The 22,621-nt window shown below is 35.6% G+C and overlaps 1 pseudogene; it reads right to left on the reverse strand.

The window, feature by feature from the left end:
• The window catches only part of LOC109680001 (aldo-keto reductase family 1 member C3-like), a 68,706-nt pseudogene extending 48,520 nt beyond the window's left edge, over nt 1-20,186 (reverse strand).
• Nucleotides 20,187-22,621: the final 2,435 nt, after the last annotated feature.

Consider the following 22,621-nt stretch of genomic DNA (forward strand, 5'->3'; position numbering starts at 1 on the left):
GAAGGATCGGGAGTTGTTCAAGGTCAGCCTGGAAAACATAGCATAACCCTGTCTCAAACAAAAGCTTTCTTCTTCTAATGCAGTTGTCTAGAACTTCTAGATGACTTGCTACAGTGTCTGTTTCAGAACTTGCTGCTTCACCTTGTCCTTTTCTATTACAGAGAAGTGAAAAACAATTATGACAGTAACATCAAAGATCACTAACCAAAGATCACAATAAATGATGTAATGGTAATGATAATGAAAAAATTGAAATATTTGTGAAATTTGCAATTTACAATCAAACTCTAAGTAGGGAGGACAAGCAGTGTTCTTGAGTGCTGAGTTTTACCTCTTCCACCATGCTATGAAATAGACTGAGACAAACGGAAAAACAAAAGAGCCCAGAATAGTCAGTAGGTTAAACCAGAATGCACAGTAACCTGTGACTACTTTGTTTCTTGTACATGGTATAATTCTAGCCTAAAGACATTCATAAACAAATGTGTTCCCCTTAGCCACAAAGGTATAAAACCTGAAAATTCAGGTCAGCTTCCATTCATTCTCTTTTCATATAAACAGCTAAGCCAAAGACCCTGTTGTTACCTTTTCTGTTATAGCAGTGCCAAATTCCAATACAGGAATAGGGTGACCATCAATTAGTGCCACACATGGATGTTTATGATCCATAACTTCTCACTCTTGTGGATAAGCAGACACTGATTCTTTCTTCTGTGTACATAAGTTCTTTACAAAGCTGGAAATTTCCTAACTGTTCAAAGATTAACCAGGCACATGCCTGGAGGAGTAACTTCAATGCAGTATTCCATGCCTGGAGTAACTCCAGGAGGAGTAACTTCAATGCAGTATTCCATGGAAAGAGAAGAGATTGGAGACAGTTTACATTTTTATGAAAGTGGATTCATAAGTAAATTACTATATAGTAACAATGAAAGCATTAATTTTTTGCAGAAGAATTTTTTTCTATTCACAATCCATGTACATTGCTGTACATGATTATAAGAGATTTGGTGAACAATCATTATTCATATATTTGGCTAGCAAACAAAACTCCAGCTTCCAGGGATGCAAAAACTAATTTACACAGCCTCTCTGTTGCTCAATACTCCTCAGAGAGGAGCTCTTTTTTCTGCCCAGGACCTGGAATGAGAATTTAAGTGGAAAAGTCCACTGTAAGTCTTGGCTTACATGGGACATGCTTGAGAAACTTATTTCTGGTATTGTAAGTCATTGCAGCAAAACTGACAGATTCAGGCTCTTGAAAGAGATATAACTCATAGTGGTGTCAGCAAAGGCTGGCTCAAAAATACAGGACACAGAACCAGAGAGGGGGAGTTCCCTGCTTAAGAATCACTCTGTTTAGTTCTGATAGAAAACAATCAGCTAAAGTTTGACTCCATCTTGAAAGCAGGCAGTCCCAATGCCATAGGGGCTGTGGCAAAAGTCTACTTCTTGAATGAATGATCTCACAGAAAGAGAAACATACAAGAACAGAAACTCCCTGTACTCTCTATGAGGGAGGGATTATCATGCAGCAATCTTATTTTTTTTTATCTCCGAGGGAAATGACCAACATACATGTTCCCAGCATGATTTGGTTGCTTAAATTCATTATTTTATTTTATCTCTACAAAAATACTCTATCATTTTCTGATCAACTTATTCTCAAGTTTTTCTTACCTACTTGATGACAGTATTTGAAATAATTAACTTAAATTGTTCATCTTCCTTGATCCACTTCTAAAACTCAATACTTACAGAAAAAGATTTTCATAGAAAAATGTCCACAGCAGCATTATTTATATTTTAATGTGGGAAATTTAAATGCACCACAAGAGGTGTGTTTGAGTAACTGTGTTATATTAATTCAGTTGACAATGAAGTGTCATTAAAAAGAAAAATTTGAAATCAATTTTATAGAAGAACAAAGTAAAGTAGTGGTCACTAGAGTCTGGGAAGTGCAAGAGTGGAAAGAAGTTATATAAGGGAACCCAAAGAACAACAGAGAGGATTTCTATGGCAGAGTAAGGTAGGTATTGTTGTGTACTATATTTCAAAAGGACTATATGAATACAAATTTCCCACCATATAAAATGGTTAATGTTTGAGATGAAAGTGCATATTACTCTGATTTGATCATTACACATTGAAGAAACACATTGAAAATGAATCAAATTATCATAATGTACTTCATAAAGATGCAAAATATTGTTTTGGTAAAAAGATAAAGTATATTAAATTTTTAAAAACACTCTAGCTGCCAGTTTCCTTTTTATTTCAGACATCATATAAGATTTCATTTCTTTTTTATACAAAATAGTGCATTTCATTATTATATTTTCACGTATACATATGATGTACTTTTTTTTTTCATTTTTCTTTTATTATTCATATGTGCATACAAGGCTTGGGTCATTTCTCCCCCCTGCCCCCACCCCCTCCCTTACCACCCACTCCGCCCCCTCCCTCTGCCCCCTCCTCAATACCCAGCAGAAACTATTTTGCCCTTATTTCTAATTTTGTTGTAGAGAGAGTATAAGCAATAATAGGAAGGAACAAGGGTTTTTGCTGGTTGAGATAAGGATAGCTATACAGGGCATTGACTCACATTGATTTCCTGTGCGTGGGTGTTACCTTCTAGGTTAATTCTTTTTCATCTAACCTTTTCTCTAGTACCTGTTCCCCTTTTCCTATTGGCTTCAATTGCTTTAAGGTATCTGCTTTAGTTTCTCTGTGTTAAGGGCAACAAATGCTAGCTAGTTTTTTAGGGGTCTTACCTATCCTCACCCCTTACTTGTGTGCTCTCGCTTTTATCATGTGCTCATAGTCCAATCCCATTGTTGTGTTTGCCCTTGATCTAATGTCCACATATGAGGGAGAACATACGATTTTTGGTCTTTTGGGCCAGGCTAACCTCACTCAGAATGATGTTCTCCAATTCCATCCATTTACCAGCGAATGATAACATTTCGTTCTTCTTCATGGCTGCATGAAATTCCATTGTGTATAGATACCACATTTTCTTAATCCATTCGTAAGTGGTGGGGTATCTTGGCTGTTTCCATAACTTGGCTATTGTGAATAGTGCCGCAATAAACATGGATGTGCAGGTGCCTCTGGAGTAACAGTCTTTTGGGTATATCCCCAAGAGTGGTATTGCTGGACCAAATGGTAGATTGATGTCCAGCTTTTTAAGTAGCCTCCAAATTTTTTTCCAGAGTGGTTGTACTAGTCTACATTCCCACCAACAGTGTAAGAGGGTTCCTTTTTCCCCGCATCCTCGCCAACACCTGTTGTTGGTGGTGTTGCTGATGATGGCTATTCTAACAGGGGTGAGGTGGAATCTTAGCATGGTTTTAATTTGCATTTCCTTTATTGCTAGAGATGGTGAGCATTTTTTCATGTGTTTTCTGGCCATTTGAATTTCTTCTTTTGAGAAAGTTCTGTTTAGTTCACGTGCCCATTTCTTTATTGGTTCATTAGTTTTGGGAGAATTTAGTTTTTTAAGTTCCCTGTATATTCTGGTTATCAGTCCTTTGTCTGATGTATAGTTGGCAAATATTTTCTCCCATTCTGTGGGTGTTCGCTTCAGTTTAGAGACCATTTCTTTTGATGAACAGAAGCTTTTTAGTTTTATGAGGTCCCATTTATATGATGTACTTTTGAACATATTCACCCCTTCATTGACCTGTTTTCTTCCTCCCCCATCCTGCTGGTCTCCTTCCTCTTCCTAAATAGTTTCCCTTATACTTTCATGTATTTTTTAAAACTAAATTCCACATATGAAAAATGTTACGTTTATCCTTCTGAGTCTGGTTTATTTAGCTTAAAATCATCACCTCCAGTTCTATTGTTTTCCTGCAAACAATATGATTTTTTCTTTATGGCTGAATAATTCTCTGTTTATATTTGTGTACCACATATTCTTTATAAATTCATCCATTGGTAAGCACCAAGGCTAATATCAAAACTCAGCTATTGTGACTAGTGTTTCTATAAACATGGATTGCAGGTCTATCTTTTGTATGCTGCCTTTGATTCCTTTGTATACACAACCAGGAATGGTATAGTAGGATTATATGGTAAGTCTATTTGCAGTTTTCTGAGGAAACTCCATTCTGATTTCCATAGTTGTTGATATAATTTATCTTCCCAACAGTGTATCAAGGTTCCTTTTTCCCTCATCCTCAACAGCATTTGTGGTTGTTTATTTTCATGATGATAGCCATTCTAACTGGGGAAGATGAATGTCAGTGTAGTTCTGAGGTACAGTTCTCTGACAACTAAAGTACTGAGTGTTATTTCATGTATTTATTGGCCATTTGTACTTCTTCATTTGAAAAGTGACTCAGTACACTAAACTTTGTATTAATTGGAGTGTTTGTTTTTTTTCAATTCTTTATACAGCCTGGATATTAATTTATTAATATTAATTAATATTAATTTATTCTAGTAAACTGCTGGCAAGGATTTTTCTTATTCTGTAAACTGTTTTTTCAATTTCGTTATTATTTACTTTGCTGTGTAGAGGTTTTTTAATATAATGAAATCTCATTTATTATATCCCCCTATTTTTTTTCTGAGATATTGAAGGCTTGTTCAGAAAACCATTTCCTATACATAAATCTTGCCATGCTTCCCTTACTTTCCCTATACTTTCCTCTAGTAGATTCAAAGTTTCAGGTTTTCCATTAAATTCTTGGATCGATCTTGAGCTGATTTTTGTACATCATTTAGAGATGGAGATCTACTTTCAATCATTTGCATGTGGTTATACAGTTTTCCCAGCAACATTTGTTAAAGGTCTCATATTTTCTCCAATGCATATTTTTGGCACCTTTGTCAATCTGATGGTTTTAGCTGTATGTATAGTTCCAGGTTTTCTGTTCTATTCCATTGGTCTGTGTATCTGTTTTGTGCCGGTGCCATGCTGTTTTTGCTAGGTGATTGCAATGAATCTGCAGATTGTTTTCAGCAATATGACTTTTTTCACAATGTTAATTCTACTGATCCATGGACATAAAAAGTCTTTCCATCTTCCTTGTGTTCTTTAATTTCTGTCTTCAGTGCTTTGTAGTGTTTACTGCACTGGTCTTTTGCTTCCTTGTTTTGGCTTATTCCCAAGAATTTTTTTTGTTTGTGGCCATCATGAATGGGATTTTATCCTGATTCTCTTTCTCATCGTGTGTTTTATTGGAATATAGGAAACTATCCATTTTTGTATTTTTATTATGGATCTTGCTACTTTGCTGTTAGTGTTTATCAGGTCTAAGAGTATTCTGGTGGAGTCTTTTGGGTCTTTTAAGTATAGGATCAGATCAACTGTAAGTAGAGATAATTAAGTTTTCCCCTTCCTATTTATATCCCTTTTATTTTTCTTGTCTCATTACTGTTGGTAAGAATTTAAGCACTATGTTGAATAAAATTACAGAGAGTTGATACTCTTAGCTCATTCCTGATTTTGGTGGAAATGCTTTCGGTTTTTCCCATGCAGTATTATGGCCATAGGTTTGTTGCATGTGGCCCTTATATTAAGGTATGGTCCTTTTACTCCTAGTTTTTTCAGGGCTTTTGTCATAAAATGATATTGGGTTTTCTAAAAGGGTTTATTTAACCTTTGAAGAGGTCATTTTTAAAAATCTTCTTTATTTATGCACTGTATTACATTTATTGAATTGTATATTTTGACCAGCCTTGCATCACTGTCATGAAACCAGTTTAATTGTGTTGTATGATCTTTTTAATGTATTTTTTAATTCAATTTTCCAAGTATTTTATTGAGAATTTTTGCATTTTTAGTGATAAAGAAAATTAATCTATCATTTTCTTTTTTATTATATATGCATCCAGTTTTGGTATAAGATAATACTGACTTCCTTTAGAAGCATTCCTTCCCTTTCTAGTTTATGGAATAGTTTGAAAAGCATAGATGTTTGTTCTTTAAAAGTCTCATCAGCAGTGAATCTGACTAGTCATGGGTTTTTATTTATTGTGAGACTTTTTATTAATTCTTACCCACTGCTCATTATAGGTCTGTTTATGTTTTACATACCTTCCTGTTCAAATTTGATAGATCATATATGTCTAGAAATGTGTCTATATCCTCTGTATTTTCTAACTTATTAGAGTATCTCTTCAAAATAATTCCTAATGATCCTCTGGATTACAGTGATATCTGTTGTAATATCCACTTTATAAATCTGGGTGTTCTCTCTCTTCTGATTAGTTTGGCTAAGGGTTTATCAATATTGTTTATCTTTTCAAAGAGCCAACCATATTTCATTAATTCATGCCCTGATTTTTTTAATTATTTCTATCTGTCTACCAATTTGGGGGTTAGCCTGTTCTTTTTCTTCATTTTCTAAGAAGTTGAGGCACATGATTAGATTATTTATATGAGATCTTTGATTTTTTAATGTAGGTCCTCATTGCTATAAATTTACCTTTTAGAACTAATGAAGTCTCCTGTTTATGTTGCATCATTTCAAATAATTGACTACCTTGTGCCTCCTACACATGCAGACATACATACAAAATTAAGAGTAGGAAGAAATGAGGATATTTCAAATAACTGATCCTCAATAAAGAATCAAATAATAAACTTGGAAGACAGTTTGCCTTTTACCTTTCTCTTCTTTCAAATTTACTATAAGAAAATAAAAACAAAAAAGCATTAATTTTGTCAATATGTATCTTATGTACAAAATTGCAATACATGATACCAATAATATAAAGCAGAGTGATGAAGCAAAAATCCCTAACACTTCAAAAAATGTTGCTTGAAAAAAAATGTAACAAACACAAAGTTAATAATGGAGGAAATGAAGGACAGAAAGATTTAAAATACAAGCAGAAAAAAAGTGTAGAATAATAGAAGTAAGTCTTTTCCTAGCTGTAATTATTTAAATGTCAATGAATTCAGTTTTACAATCAAAAGTCTGCTATATTGGCAGAATTGATTTTTGACAGGAAACAACTGTGTATTCTATGAGAAATTCACTTTAGATCTGAAAACACAAACACTTTGTATGTGATAGATGCAAAATCATATTCTACTAAAATAATAACCAACAAGAGCTGTGGTAACTAAAGTAATATCAGATAAAATAGAATTTTTGTTAAAACTATGACAGAATCTATATATTGATAAAGGGCCAATTCATGAAGAACATCACATGTAAGTATCAAACATCAGGGCTTCAAATTACATGAAGCACACATTAAAGTAACTGAAGGGAGAAACAGAAACAATAGCAATAATAGTTGGAAATTCCATTGCCCAATTTTTAATAAATATGTAGAAGATCAACAAGGAAATAGAACAAAGAGAAAAATAAATAATTGTATGTCAAAAATTCAGTAACATAAATAAAAAAAATTCATACAAACAGATAACCTGCAAGACTGAGTCAGGGATAATTTTTTAAATGTGAAATACCTATAACTAACAATGAAATTGAATCAATAAGCAAAAAAAAATCTCCCCCCAAAAGAAAAACCAATTACCTGACAGCTTCTCTAATAAATTCCATGAAATATTGCAGAAGGATTAGCAATTCTTTTCACACACTTCTGACAAACTGTAGAGGCAGAAACACTTTCTAACTCATTCTATGAGGCTAGCATTGCCTTCATACTAAAACCAAAGGCAGTATAAGAAAAAATAACTGCAAACAAATACACCTCATATTTTTTGCCACCTAAATTTTCTGTGTAATACCAGAAACCACATTGGGTGGCATACCAAAAGTATACACAATGACCAAATGGAATTCATTTTTAGAATGCAAGGATTATACAACACTAAAACATCAATGAGTATAATATGCCACATTAACAGAATGAAGGAAAATCTCAATTTCTTCAGAAAAATCTCTTTTAAAATCACAATGTATTTTCATGATAAAAATTCTCAACAAACCAGAATAGAAGGAATCTTCCTCAATATATGAAGGATATACATGAAAACCCACTGCTGTAGTCATTCTTGATAGTGAAAGAGTAAAAGATCAAGAACAAGACATTAAGATCAAGAATAAAATAAGAATTCTTTCTTTTTCCATTCTAACTCAACTCATTATTGAAAGTACTATTTAGAATACTAGGGCAAAAGCAAGAAAAAATTTAAATCCACATTGTGAAGGAGAGGTAAAATTATCTCAGGTTATAGGTAACATAATCTTATGTGACGAAAACTCTAAAGAGTCCATATAAATACAGGCATAGTATCATACATCTACAATCTCAGAATTTAGGAGGTTGGAGCAGATGAAATTAAGGTCAAGATTAGACTGGGTTACACATGGAGCTCCAGACCAAAATGAGCTACAGTGTGAGACCATCTCTCAAAAAGCACACACACAAGAAAAGAAATCAGTTCACGTATATAAATGACAAAAATTTTGAGAAGGAAATTAAAAAAATAATTTCACTTATAAAACATGGAAAGAATGCAATATTCAGGAATAAACTTAACCAAAGTTGTAAAAGAGTTGTATAATTAAACCACATAGTGTTGCTAAGAGAAATTAGAAAAGAAACAAATAAGAGTCATAATTATGACTAGAAGAGAATACAATAGCAAAATTATCCAAAGTGATCTGCACATTTAGTGTAATCCTCAAAAGTATCCCAAGATATTTTTGCTACAAATAGAGAAAAAGATTCTAAAATTCATATGAAATATTAAGGGACCCAAAAGCACTAAAACTATCTTGAAAAGGAAGACATAACGTTGAAGAAGAACTTAAATGACCACTAAGGTAAAGTTGTCACATTTCTAGATTCAAAACTTACTACAAACTTCAGTTAGCAAAATAATATTGTGCTGGCATCTCAGAGGTTCTTGACCTGAAAGGGCTCAGGAAAGGAATGAAGAGTCAAGACACAAATCGAGAGGACCAGAAGGCTGATGACCAAATTGGCAATTTTTTTTATTTTTGCATTAGGCTTATAAGTAGTACAAAGCAAGAAGTTATACAATGCATGGAGAACTTCTATGCCTGAGAAACAATGCCCATTACCTGAAAAACAATGTCCTTGCTCCAAAACTCCTTTGTTTCATAAATTAAACTCAGACCCTCTTAGTTTCACCTATTTCACCTTGTTTCACATACATAAAACCTGGGCCTGGTGGCCAAGAGCATGCTGCCCTGTTCCTGACTTTTCATAAACAAATACCTTCAGGTTAATGTTTCTTTTCTCCACACAAAGGGAACCACTCCATTTTTCCTCAAAGCCCCAGTGAGAAACTTGGTGTACCTGCAGCCTCTGACCCTGTCAGATTGTGGCTCATGGCACCCAACAATATTGTACTAAAGACAGAAATATATGGCAATGGAATAGATTCAATAACTCAGAAATAAACCTTTGCATATATGGTCAAAATATATTTGATAAGAGTTTCAAGCCAGTCATTGTAGAAAACAGGCTTCAACAACAGATAGTAGGAAGATTAGATACCCTCATGGAAAACAAATTGGAATTATACTTACAGTGTATGGAAAGTTTAACTCAAAGTGTATCCAATTCCCTAACCAAGAACCATAAGCATAAAACTGTTACTGAAAAAAACTTACAGGCAAAAAAGACTTCATGTTATTGGATTTGGTCATAATGCCTTAGATAAGATACCAGGAGCACAGTCAACAAAATAAAAAGTAGTTCAATTGGGTTTCATCAAAATGAAAAGTATTTTGTATCAAAGAAAACTTCCGTAAGAATGAGAAAGAAACATACACAATGCTATAACATATTTCCAATAATATTTCTTTTTTGTTTTTTGGGGGAGGGCATTAAGATATTACTTTATTCAGATAAGCAAATTCCAGTACAGATATGACAGGTGCAATCTCTCTTGTCTAAAACCTTTGTACATGATTTATTTCACATTCAGATACTTTTACATCTTAGAAAGGTCACACTGTACATAAACTAAGTATTAGTAACTAGGGAGAAATCATACACATTACTGTTTTTTTTTTAAATGAAACATACAGATATTCACAGTAAGCACTCTAAATAAACAAGGTGAACCACCCAAAGTCACTATATCCAAGTTTTGCTGCTCAATGAGTGTGTGTCTGCTTGGGTTTTATCATTTTATTGTGTGTTAATTGTTCATTTTTTCACATGTGCATACATTATTTGGGTCATTTCTCCCTCATGCCCTCCTTCCCCTCCATCTGCCCCTCCTCCCCTCACTTCCAGGCAGAATCTGTTTTGCCTTTATCTCTATTTTTGTTGAACAAAAGACATAAGCATAATAAGGAAGACAGAGCATTTTTGCTAGCTGAGTTAAGAATAACTATATAGAAATATTCCTAGCACTGCTTTCAAGAACACGTGTTACAACCCACGTTGATTCATCTCTAACTGATCCTTACACTGGTTACTGATCCCCTTCTCATGTTAACCTCTGTCATTTTAAGGTTCTGTATTAGTTCCTCTGGAGTGGGGACATTAAATGCTTTCATGTTTTGAGTTTTCTACCTATTCCTATATCTCCTGCTTGTGCTCTCCCCTTGTCCTGTGATCCAAGTCCAATCACATTGCTGCATTTTCCCTAGATCTGCATATGAGGGAGAACATAAAATTTTTGGTCTTCTGAGCCTGTCTAACCATGTCCAGAGTGATGTTCTTCAGTGCCATCCATTTACCTGCAAATGACAAGATTTCATTTTTTTTCATGGCTGAGTAAAAGTCCATTGTGAACAAGTACCACACTTTCTTGATCCATTCATCAGTAGTGGGGTATCTTGGTTGTTTCTGTAACTTGGCTATTGTGAATAGCACTGCAATAAACATGGGTGTGCAGGTGCCTCTGGAGTAACCTGTGTTGCATTCCTTTGGGTATATCTGCAGGAGTGGAATTGCTGGATCATATGGCAGGTCTATATTTAGATTTTTAAGAAGTCTACAAATTTTTTTCCAGAGTGGTTGCACCAGCTTTTATTCTCACCAGCAGTGTACCAGCGTTCCTTTTTCCCCACATCCTCACCAACACATGCCGTTTGGTGGGGGTTTTGATGATGGCTATTCTAACAAGGGTGAGGTGGAATCTTAATGTGGTTCTGATTCCAACATCATACTTAATGGTGAAAAACTGAAACCATTTCCCCTAAAATCAGGAATGAGACAATGGCACCCACTATCTCCACTCCTTTTCAACACAGTACTGGAATTTCTAGCCAGAACAATTAGGCAAGAAGAAGAACAAATAGGTAAAGAAATGTCAAAATATCCTTATTTGTAGACGATATGATCCTATACCTTAGAGACCCAAAAAAACTCTACCCAAAAACTCTTAGACACCATAAACAGGTACACCAAGGTGGCAGGATATAAAATCAGCTTACAAAAATAATTAGCTTTTCTATACACTAACAATGAACAAAGTGAGAAGGAATATATGGAAATAATTCCATTCACAATAGTCTAAAAATTCAAATTTCTAGGAGTAAATTTAACTAAGGATGTGAATGACCTCTACAAAGAGAATTACAAACTCCTGAAGAAAGAGATTGAGGAAGACTACAGAATATGGAAAGATCTCCCGTGCTCATGGATTGGTAGAATCAACATAGCAAAAATGGCTATACTAGCAAAAGCAATCTACATGTTTAATGCAATTCCCATCTAAATCCCAATGACATTCATCACAGAAGTAGAAAAATCTACCCTAAAGTTCATTTAGAAACACAAGAGACTGCGAATAGCCAAGGAAATACTCAGCAAAAAGTGTAATGTTGGAGGTATCACAATATCTGATTTCAAACTATATTACAAAGCAATAACAATAAAAACAGCATGGCACTTGCACAAAAACAGACATTAAGACCAGTGGAACAGAATAGAGGACCTGGATATGAATCCACACAACTATACCCACCTTATTTTTGACAAAGGGGCAGAAAATATACGATGGAGAAAAGACAGCCTCTTCAACAAATGTTGCTGGGAAAAGTGGTTACGCTTCTGCAAGAAACTGAAACTAGATCCATGTCTATCACCCTGTACTAGTGTCAACTCAAAATGGATCTATGACCTAAATATCAGACCTGAAACTCTGAAGTTGCTACAGGAAGGAGCAGGAAACACTCTGGAACTAATAGATATAGGCAAAGTCTTCCTCAATAGAACCCCAGCAGCCCAGCAACTAAGTGAAAGGATGGACAAATGGGAATTAATAAAATTAAAAAACTTCTGCACAACAAAAGAAATGGTCTCTAAACTGAAGAGACCACCCACAGAGTGGGAGAAAATATTTGCCAGCTATACTATGTAATGGTCTTCCTTTCTGTTGCACTGATTGGTTTAAGAAAGAACACATTATGTTGACCAACAAATGACATGTGAGAAAAAATGTTCTAGTAAACTTCCTTGAAAATTCCTCTGCATTTAGAAACAGCACCAGAAACCTCTCTCTTCACACTGACCAGGAGCAAGGAACCCAATTTTAGCTCAGTTGTATGGGGGATGTCATTCTGCAATTATGAAAGAAAAAGGATAGACAAAATATATTAACATCTTACAGCCTCTAGAACAATAAAACCCCAAACTTTCTGTAAATACATCAAGATATTAAGATGGTTTGATTTGGATTTTCTGTTTGTTTCAACTGAAATAATCCTAAATGACACAGAAGCAAATAGTTGCTTGATGTGATTTTGTGAAATATAATAATACTTTTCCTTTCTACCATGAATTTTCACAGCATACCAATTTACATTTCCATGATATCACCATAAATTTAAAATTTTCCTATTGCAAGATACATAAAATTCCAATTACTTAATGTAATAAATAAAACTGTGATCAAAAGATTCATTAAGAAAGGAAAGGCCAGTGAGTATCATGCTCATTCCTGTAATCTCTGTTAATCTGGAGGTAGAAGCAAGAGTACCTCCAGTTTTAGGTCAACACAGATGAAATTAACAAGACCCTATCTCTCAAAAACACTCAGAAAATAAAAGGTCCAGAGGCATAGCTCAAGTGGCAGAATACTTGCTAGCACTTTAGGACCTGGGATCAAAACCCTGTACCATAAAAAAAAAAAAAGAAAAAAAGTTAAATTAAGTGTGCAAAAATGTGTACTGCTTTTTAAAACATGCTTTGATTTTCTACAAATAGAATCCCAGATGGATGACTTTTTGTATAATTATCAGTGTTTTTCAAAGGCTATATACATTTTAACATGTCATAAATAATGCTTGAAATTGGATAATGCTGAATGGGTCTTTTATTGTTGTCCTGTTTTGTGTGTGTGTGTGTGTGTGTGTGTGTGTGTGTGTGTTAGAAGGGATTCAACTCCAGGCCTCATGCATGACAGGTAAGCACTCTGTCTTTGAGCTACACATACCTCTAGCCTACTGGGTATGTTATTCAACATATCTATTTAATTATGTTTTAAATATTCCCTCCCATCCTCTGATTTTTCATTTGTTCCCACCATTCTGTAACTGCCTGTGCTAGGTTTACTCTAAACTCTGCTACCAAATTCAACAATTTCCCAGCCTTGGTAGAGTGGCCAGCTCCTCTTTTATGATTCATCTCTTTTCAGCCCTTTCTTTAGCTTTGCTCATACCACACACTCCTCATTTTCTCCTTGCCTGTCTAAAAGTCCCATTCCTTCTCTCTGCCAGAGCTTCTTTATCTCACTCTGTCCTGCCCTCTGCTTTTTTTATTCTTTCTTTTCCTGAGAAAGTTCACTTACCCAGTGAGTTTAATGACCGTCTATGAAGCAACAACTCCAACACATCAGGATCTCCAGTGCTGACAACTACCTGAGCTCAGGCTAATGATGCCACCTTTCAAGCAGCATCTCCATCCTGGATGGCTCACAGGGACCTCAAGTCTAACTGTGAATGATCAAAAAATCATGCTCTTCCCACTCCATTCTTATCCACTGTAATACTTCTCTATTCTTTTTTATTTCAGAAAAAGAAACTTTCACCTATGTGTCTGATATAAAGCCAGAAACTTGAGAAATGTTAGCTAAGGAAGAAGGATATAAAAAGCAGAAGGTAAGGTATATCCCAGATGGGCTAAAAGCTCACCTGATTGCAGGTAGATTTGTACTTGAGCCTGGCTTGTTCAGGATTGATTCCAGTTGTTTGTGGTTGAAATTGGACATCCCTCTGTACTTGGTTGAACCTGCATCTTTACACTTCTCCAGGGCCTATGAAGTAAGGAAATGTCTGGTAAACTTTTTTTCAACCAAGAAAAGTTTTTTATTAGGATATATTTGTTATACATGGGGGGATTCAAGATGAAATTCCGATTAGGCTTATATTGTACTTTAGTAAACTTTTAGTATAACTCATCTTTTCATCTGTCATTGGACATTATAAAAGCTGGAAATCTTCTTGAACCATTTGACTTAATCAGTTTTACTACTTGAAACAGTATTTCCTAATGCACTTTGATGATGTGCATACTTATTTTCTACTTTATTCTAGCACATGCTCATCCACAACAACAAATAGGCATTAACCTGTTTTAAAGTTCCCCCTTAACTTCCAAAACCACATCAGTTGTGCCTGTTTTGGTATTGGGCATGCAATAGTTCTTGAAAAAATGCTACCATAGTAAAGACCAAAGAAGAATTCTCAGATTTTCTGCTATGGGTTATTGGTTCCTCTTTTCCTACAACAATGAAAAAAATATATATGAGATAGGATATGTAAGGGTAGATTTCTCTCCTTTATAATCTAAGTAGGTGCTAACTCAGATCACAGCATGTCTCTCCCTCTATAGATGTTTACCTGTCCTGAGATACTGAGCTAATATTTCTTCAGTTTATATTTAATGATCCCCTTTATATGGTTTACATACTTGACCAACTCTTTGGGGCAAAGTTTTTCCTACATAGAACCAAAGAAGTTGAGATTAAAAATAGACTAAGGTCATTTTATTTAACTCCTTCACTTTATGAAGAATATGGAGAAGTTTATGACATGTCTAATTCAGACACATGCTGGAGCAAAAACTTCTTTCTCTTCTGCATCCACATCTAGTGCTTTCTTCTTTCCACACATAGTAGACACCATGCCATCTGTAACAGAACGTACCTCCCATGTATCATGAAGGTCCACTCTATCTAAAATAATTTTCCCACTGGCATCCTTGGGCTGCAACACATAGAGAAGAGAGAATTAAGAAGGTTCTCTTTAAGAATCACTTTCCAATGTCTATGGAGCTTGGTCACCCAGCCTTCAGGAGGCTGTGGTTATTGAAAATCAGGATTATCTAAGGTGTTGTAAAAAATATCTTGCCCCCCACTGCTTCCACTTTTCTGTCCCCATCAACCTCTGGACTTCGCTAAGCATGAGGTCCACTGCAGAATGTATTTCAGGCCTCAAAGACAGGCTAGTTTGTAAGATAGTAACATATCTACTAATCAATGTGTTTTGGCTCCGGCTTACAATTATCCAACTCCGATGTCATGAGTCTATCAGATTTGTTCAGTAAACACAAACTGGAAAGGAAAGTTGGACCAGAAAAGGGAAAAGGTACCCAGTTTTGCAATTTGGGCTACCTGAGGCAACTCTTTCTTGACTTGGGCTGAGAGGTACACATGGGAGAAAACCTGCCTTACAGAGGTGAGGGTTTCCTGTTTTATCTCTTCAGTCTGTAGTAACTCAGTGTTCTGGAGGACTCTAATTACTAATGGCCTATAGACAAGAGCACATCAGTTAAATATGGGGTAATACCCTCAGGTCTTGAAGGTAGAACGTGAGATTCTTGAACTTCAATCCCTCTGAAGCCTGGAGAATGAAGAGTTTACAAGTCTTACCTGACTCACTTACAAAACATTGTTGTGATAATTTGTCAATTCTACCTACCTCATTCAAAGTTACTTCTCCTTGCAAGAACCCAGAAAAATCTCTGTTGAGATAGTGGAGGTGAAATAACATTTTAAAAGCATACCAAGAACATCAAAAGCTGACCTTTAGAGAAACTGGCATATGAACATTGAAGAGATCTATAAGACCACTTGAAGTTTCTTCAATGATTTCTCCAGGGCTTATTGAACCAAATCTGGTTGACTGAAAGAAGCCCAAAGTTGTAGTGACCAAAAGAAATAAAAAGTGATTTATGATTTCATTGCTGGGAGGGGGGAGAATAAAACATCACAGTTAAAGGTTTGAGAAATGAGCAACAAACCACTATGGTGCCCTAAAACTAAGAACAGTGACTAAATTTATGTTACCAGTATAAATCATAAATTAATGGAATTCTGAGATTTATTTTGTGACTTTACCATAAGAAAACTGGGAAGAACAGCTTAAATGTTTCAAGGATTAGAAAATTTATTCTATGAATGGAGTCAAGAAATAGCAGGTAATATGGGAATGGAGTCTATGCTCCTAGATAACAAGTTCCTAAAAATACAACTATACTGAGAGATCAATATTCTGAAATTAATGTGCTGTCAATGTAAATATAGCTAGGATTCATCTGTATAGATTTCAGTAATCTTTACATAGAAAACACGGTTTTCTACCTAAGAAAATGTTACAAATTTCGGTAAATTCAGAGCATGTTTGAAAAAAGGAATTTCTTACCGCCTCCCTTTTTGAAATAATATCTCAAGCTTGCTTGAGAATCTACTTAAGAATTAGAGTGGACCCACACTGGCCAGTTAAACCACACAAGAGTAAAGAACATAAGCCATATTCTTCCCATTTTGCATCTGATCAATGTCCAATATTCAGAAACATTGAGCTCTGTCTTACATTTAACACATATCAGAGAAAAGCAAGCCTATTCCATTCTCTTTGTTCATACAATGTGCCTTCACAATATTAGGAAGTAAAAATAACATTCAAACTGAGAATGCTTTTATTTTTTTTTCAAAATGACGTATCTGAACTGACAATGTCTTCTAGTCAGCCCACACACAGAACATTCACATTGATAGTATAGAACAAATCCTCTCTTTTCACAGTACCATCTGCAATCTTCTCTAGAAGGGCCTCTCCAATTTCCTTCTCATTTTGATAGAATTATGCTGCATCTGTGTGATAGAAATCTGCATCAATTGCCACTTTGGTGGCCTCTTGAGCCTTGCTCTTAGGAGTCTACAAATCAAGTACAGACAGTTGGTAGCCTGCTCACCCCATAAAGAAACAATTTAATTCCTTAAAACATTTTGCCAGCTTTTTGTGTGGCCTGATTATTCCTCTGACTTGATGGCACAAACCTTAATAATAGCTTTATACTCTGGGGACACAGACCAAGCTCCAGTATACATTCTTATCTGAAATAAGTTAGTGAAGAGGACTTCACCATGGACTATGGAAAAGCAAGTCTCATTCAGTAAGAATCAATTAGGAGGAAACAGCTAAAAGGAAAATTTTGGATCCTTGGAGAAAAATTCCAAGGCACTCAATAGACAGGACAAGCATACACAAGTAAACACACACACACATACACACACACAAATGTATGATACAGCATCTGTTTGATTATTGCAATAGAAATGATAGCACTCATCATTCCCAGTTTCCACCCTGCTAGGCATTTCAAGTAGTTCATGATTCATTTTTATCCTTCGCTTTCTTAGTATTCTCCCTCAACATTCATGCAACAAGTATTTATTGAGTGCCTTCTATATTTCTGACATTGTACTGGACCCTGTGGTACTTAGGATGTAGCCATGAACAAAGAACTATCTCTCATGCACTCATGAGGCTTATGAAAAACAGAGATACCAGTTTAAATAAGGAAGTAAGTATTAAATCAGCAAACTAAAATTATCACCACAAAATATTAAAAATATGATTTTATAACTTGCTCCAAGTTTGAAGTATATGCAGATCATTGCTGAGAAAACTTCTCAATATGTCCATATAACAAACTCCATACTAGGAAGGAAATTCCAGCAATGTGATGTGGAGTTGATGCATTAGAGAAGTTGGGTTTTAAGTCAAGCTCACAGGCAAGAACCTGCTAAACAAAGATGAAGCAGAGAGAGGACTTCCCAGGACCCAGAAAGTATGCATGAGCATCTGCAAGGTCCAGAATAGGAACCAGATACCCAAGTGCCAGGAACAGTAGAAAGGCCAGGAAGGCTGCAGTACTAGGAACGAGGGGCAGAATAATCAAGTCCGGTCACTTCTTCTAAATGCCTTTAGGTTCCACCCTTGTTTTTACTCCCCGAATCTCCCTGTCCTGACTATCATTTGTCTGGACTGTGGTCACACAATCTTCTACTTCTGCTCTAGCAATTCCCCATGCATGCTCAAGAGAAATAATAGAAAAGGAAAAAAGAATTTCCCTTACTTTTTGTCCTACTCTAAACAGTCCATCTAAAATATCTGGATATTAATAGTAAGTCCATAAATGATATTTAAATCTCATTCCTTTAAAAAAAAAGAGCTTATACAATAGTTCCCCTTTCCTACAGGAAAACACTAGCACTGGTCTCCTGAAGTCCACACTCTGTGCAGTCAGGACATTTTCAGTCTTTTTGCCCTTGGCGGGCTCCTTCTGCTATGGTTTCCTCACTCACTGCTCATGGGAATGCCTGTTTAAGATGAAGCCTTGCTTAAGCTCAGATTACCTCCTGGTTGAAGCCTTCTCAGCACAATCCAGCTCACATCAGCTTCCCTCTTTCTGAATCTGTCACCTTCTCCTGACAGATGTAGAATTACATTCTAGGTAAACTCCCACATTCTTAGAATAAGTAGGTGTTTAATCATGACTGTTGAATTGTATAGTTATCTATTAATAATTACCTATTTACCTGAATTATTTTGGTGGACAAACTGCATTTTAAGCACAGGCACATAAAACTTTATATTTCCGAAGGAATTATGGTATAGTTTTATTCTATTCTCCAATATACTTCCTATCTTTAACAGCAGTAATAAAACTTTAGATGTAGGATATATAAGACACACCCTATGCCTAAGCTATCACAATGTATAAAAGGGATAATTATGCCATATTGACCTCTGCCATTGTGAGGCAATCCTTCCCAAACTGTCCTTAAAACTGCCCTGGCCTCACTGTGACCAGTATTTGACACTTCAAGTTCATTTCAATGAGCTGTATGGATGGGTAAATAATATATTTTATGGGAAGCACAATCTCATCCCTATTGTGATTTTATGCTTCTTGAATCTTCCTTGACAATTACCTAACAATATTAGAATAATCAAGGCTTCTTATATGACAAAAGATTTGGATGATTAATACTCTCTGACAAATACTTGTAGCCCCTAGAAACTCACAGCAAAGGTGTTCCAAAGTAGTTTTCTTAGCCATTTCCTCCTATAAACATGGCCCATCATGACTTTCTAGGGAAGATTAGGGCAGGTGTTACTATGTAGCAATACAATGTAACTAATGTAGCAGAGGAGTTCAAAGGAATAGCATGAACTTTGGACTTAAAAAATGTAGAACATTGCAATAATAATAATAGAATTTACCTGGGAGGGCTGTTGAGGAATTTACACAGATCATCTATGAAAAGTACTTAAAACACACAGTAAACATTGATATAATGGTAATAATAATATCAATAATGAAGATAATCCACCTACAAAACTATCAATCTTTAAAACTCCAGATTCAGCAGTTTGCAAACTACTTATTGTAAGAAATCATCCCTGAAACCTGGAGAGAAGCAACGTAAAGGCAAGGGCCAGGCATGGTGGTACACAACTATAATCCCTGCAATGTGTGAGGATCTCAGCCCCAGGCAAAAAGGGGGGGAACCTATCTGAAAAATAACTAAAGCAAAAGGGACTGCAGATATGATTCAAGTACTTGAACACCTGCCTAGCAATCACAAGGCCCTGTTTCAAATTCCAATACAACCAAAAAAGTGAGTAAATAAATAAAGTTTAGAGACAGCAAAAGGGAAGGCAAGATGAGTCTTTCCAAGCCACTCATTGTCCAGCAGGTTTAGGGCTCCTGCCTATGGCAGCACTCCCAGGGCAATTGGTGTACAACCCTTCAATCCCCTTACTGTTCACTTACATCTTCAGAAGCATAAGTGCCAAATCCAAGCACTGGCATGAAGGGTCCGTCATTCAGCTTCACCAAATGACTATGCTTGAGATCCATCATTATCTACAACCCAATTAATCTGACTTGACCGTTCATTCCTCTGCCTGACCAGGGCTGAGAGGACAAAGCTCCAGAGGTCATTTTTTCCACAAGATAGGTGGAGCCAAGATTACAGCTACCAGTGATTTCAAAATGAAGCTGAAACCAGTTCATTTGCTTGCTTGTGGTTCTTTCATGTCTTTACAGGTATACCTTACATAAAAGCATAAGTAGTGTTATAGATGCTGGGGGGGGGGCAGTTGAATTTTTTCTTTGGCATTGTTCCTAAGTTAAATATTAAACATGATGATTTGTCCTTGTTAATTATACCAGACTTACTTTACGCAATGCAAATTGATCATTAGGCTGGTTATTTTTTATTATGATATCATGGTTGTATTGAGGTTTCATTAAGACACATTACAATAATTCTTCTAATATGTCGTAGTTGAATTCACCCAATCCATTATTCTCTTTTATGCCCCATGCCCCCACAACAGGAAGAGTTTCACCAGGTCTCATTTATCCATTGTCATCCATGAGTTCACAATATTTCCATCTTATTCCCCTTCCTACACCCCTTCCTTATGTCCCTCCCCTGCCCCACCACTGGTACTAACCACTAGAGAGGACCTGTTTTACCTTGATATTCTTAATTTTTGAAAAGAGACATTTTTGTTTGTTTAAGAAAGCTATACGGGGAGTTTCATTGTGACATTTCTAGGCATACATGCATTATAATTTGAATTGGCTCATCCCCTCTACCTTCTTCCTTTCTATCTTAGTTCACTTCTTATGGTGATTTCAACAGGTATAAAAATTCTGTATTCATTCTTGTATAGAAAGTACATCAAGCATATTTACCTTCTTAACTTCTTTCCTTTACCTTCACTCTCCCATTAATGACCTCCTTTAGTGAGACCTGTTTTTCATAATATTGCTTGGATTTGTGTTGGGACTGTATTCCACATGTGAGAAATAAAACATGTTGTCTTTGGCTTTCTGAACCTGGCTCACTTCACTTGACATGATGTTCTCCAGTTCCATCCATCTACCTGCAAACAACAAAATTTCATTTTTCTTTATGGCAGAATAAAATCAAATTGTACATAAATAACAGATTTTCTTAATCCATTCATAAGTTGTGGGGAATCTTGTCTGTTCATTGCTAACCTACTGTGAATAATGCTGCTGTAAACATGAGTGTGCACATGTATTTACTGTAACCTGGCTTACATTCCTTCAGGTATATCATTAGGCGTGGTATTGCTGGATCATATGGAAGTTCTAGTTTTAGTTTTTTGAGAAACCTCCAACTGTTTTCCATAGTGATTGTACTAATTGTCAACCCACCCCAACAGTGTATGAAGTTTCCTTTTTCCTCACATCTTGTCAACATTTATTGTTGTTTGTGTTCTTAATGATAACCATTCTAAGAGGAGTGAGGTGGAATCTTGTTTTTTAAAATATTTTTATTTTTTATTGTTGTGTTGGGTGGGAGTACATTTTGGTATTTGAGATGGAATCTTAATGTGCACTTCCTTTATGGGAAGAGATATTGAACATTTCTCCATGTGTGTTTTGGCCATTTTAAAAAGCTCTGTTCAAGGACTGATGGAGTGGCTTAAGTGATAGAGCACACCTGGCTAGCAAGCATGAGGCCCTGAGTTCAAAACACAGTACCATAAAAAAAAATCTCTGTTCAAGTCATTTGCCAATTTCTTCATTGGGTCATTTTTTTGGGGTGGGGGAGTTAGTTTTTTGGTTCCCCATATATTTTGGTTATTAATCCCAATCATATGTACAGCTACCTTTGATTTTCTCCCATTCTGTTGGCTCAGGCTGGTTATTTTACAACAATAATTCTAATACAGAATTCTAGTTAATTTCCTCATTCTCCTTTTTGTCATATGTACCATCAAAAAGACCTTATTTAGAATTTGAACAAAGTATGATGTCTGCTCCCAATACAAGAGGTGACAAAATTTTATTTAAACATCCATGCCTAATTTTATTATCTGTTTGTGTGCTTCAAAGCTCTATTCTACATTCTGATTATCTCTATTTTGTTTCCTGGAGTCTTTTAAGCAAGAAAATTTATGATCACACTTAAATTTCTCTATTCTTGCCTCTGTTTCAGCAACTATCTCTTCCTAGAATAACCTGCTATGTTTCCATTAGCATTATGAAATTTACTTTTCCTCAATATGCATGCTCCAGCCTCAGAATCAACATGACTACCGTGATCTCATTCTATGAGTTTCACCATTCTTTCTTGTGTGCCCTTTTGTTTTCATTGATTAAACTGTTGAACTTAACTCCAGAAATGGAGTTAAATTCTGCATCAAATCACAAAAAATTCTGTCATTACAGTCTTCCTGCCCATTGACTCCTTCTAACCTCTCCCCTCCCCCGAAAAAGCACTTTATACTGCTGAATTCCACTACATCAAAATTTGACTTAGACAGATCCTCTATCTTCTCAATGTATTGGCCCTTGGAAAAAAAAAAAGATTTCTGCCACCAGCTCTAAGAGCCTGAAATCTGAATTTTGAGGGACA

Source organism: Castor canadensis, chromosome 15 (assembly GCF_047511655.1).
Source record: "Castor canadensis chromosome 15, mCasCan1.hap1v2, whole genome shotgun sequence".
In the NCBI taxonomy this organism is placed as follows: domain Eukaryota; kingdom Metazoa; phylum Chordata; class Mammalia; order Rodentia; family Castoridae; genus Castor; species Castor canadensis.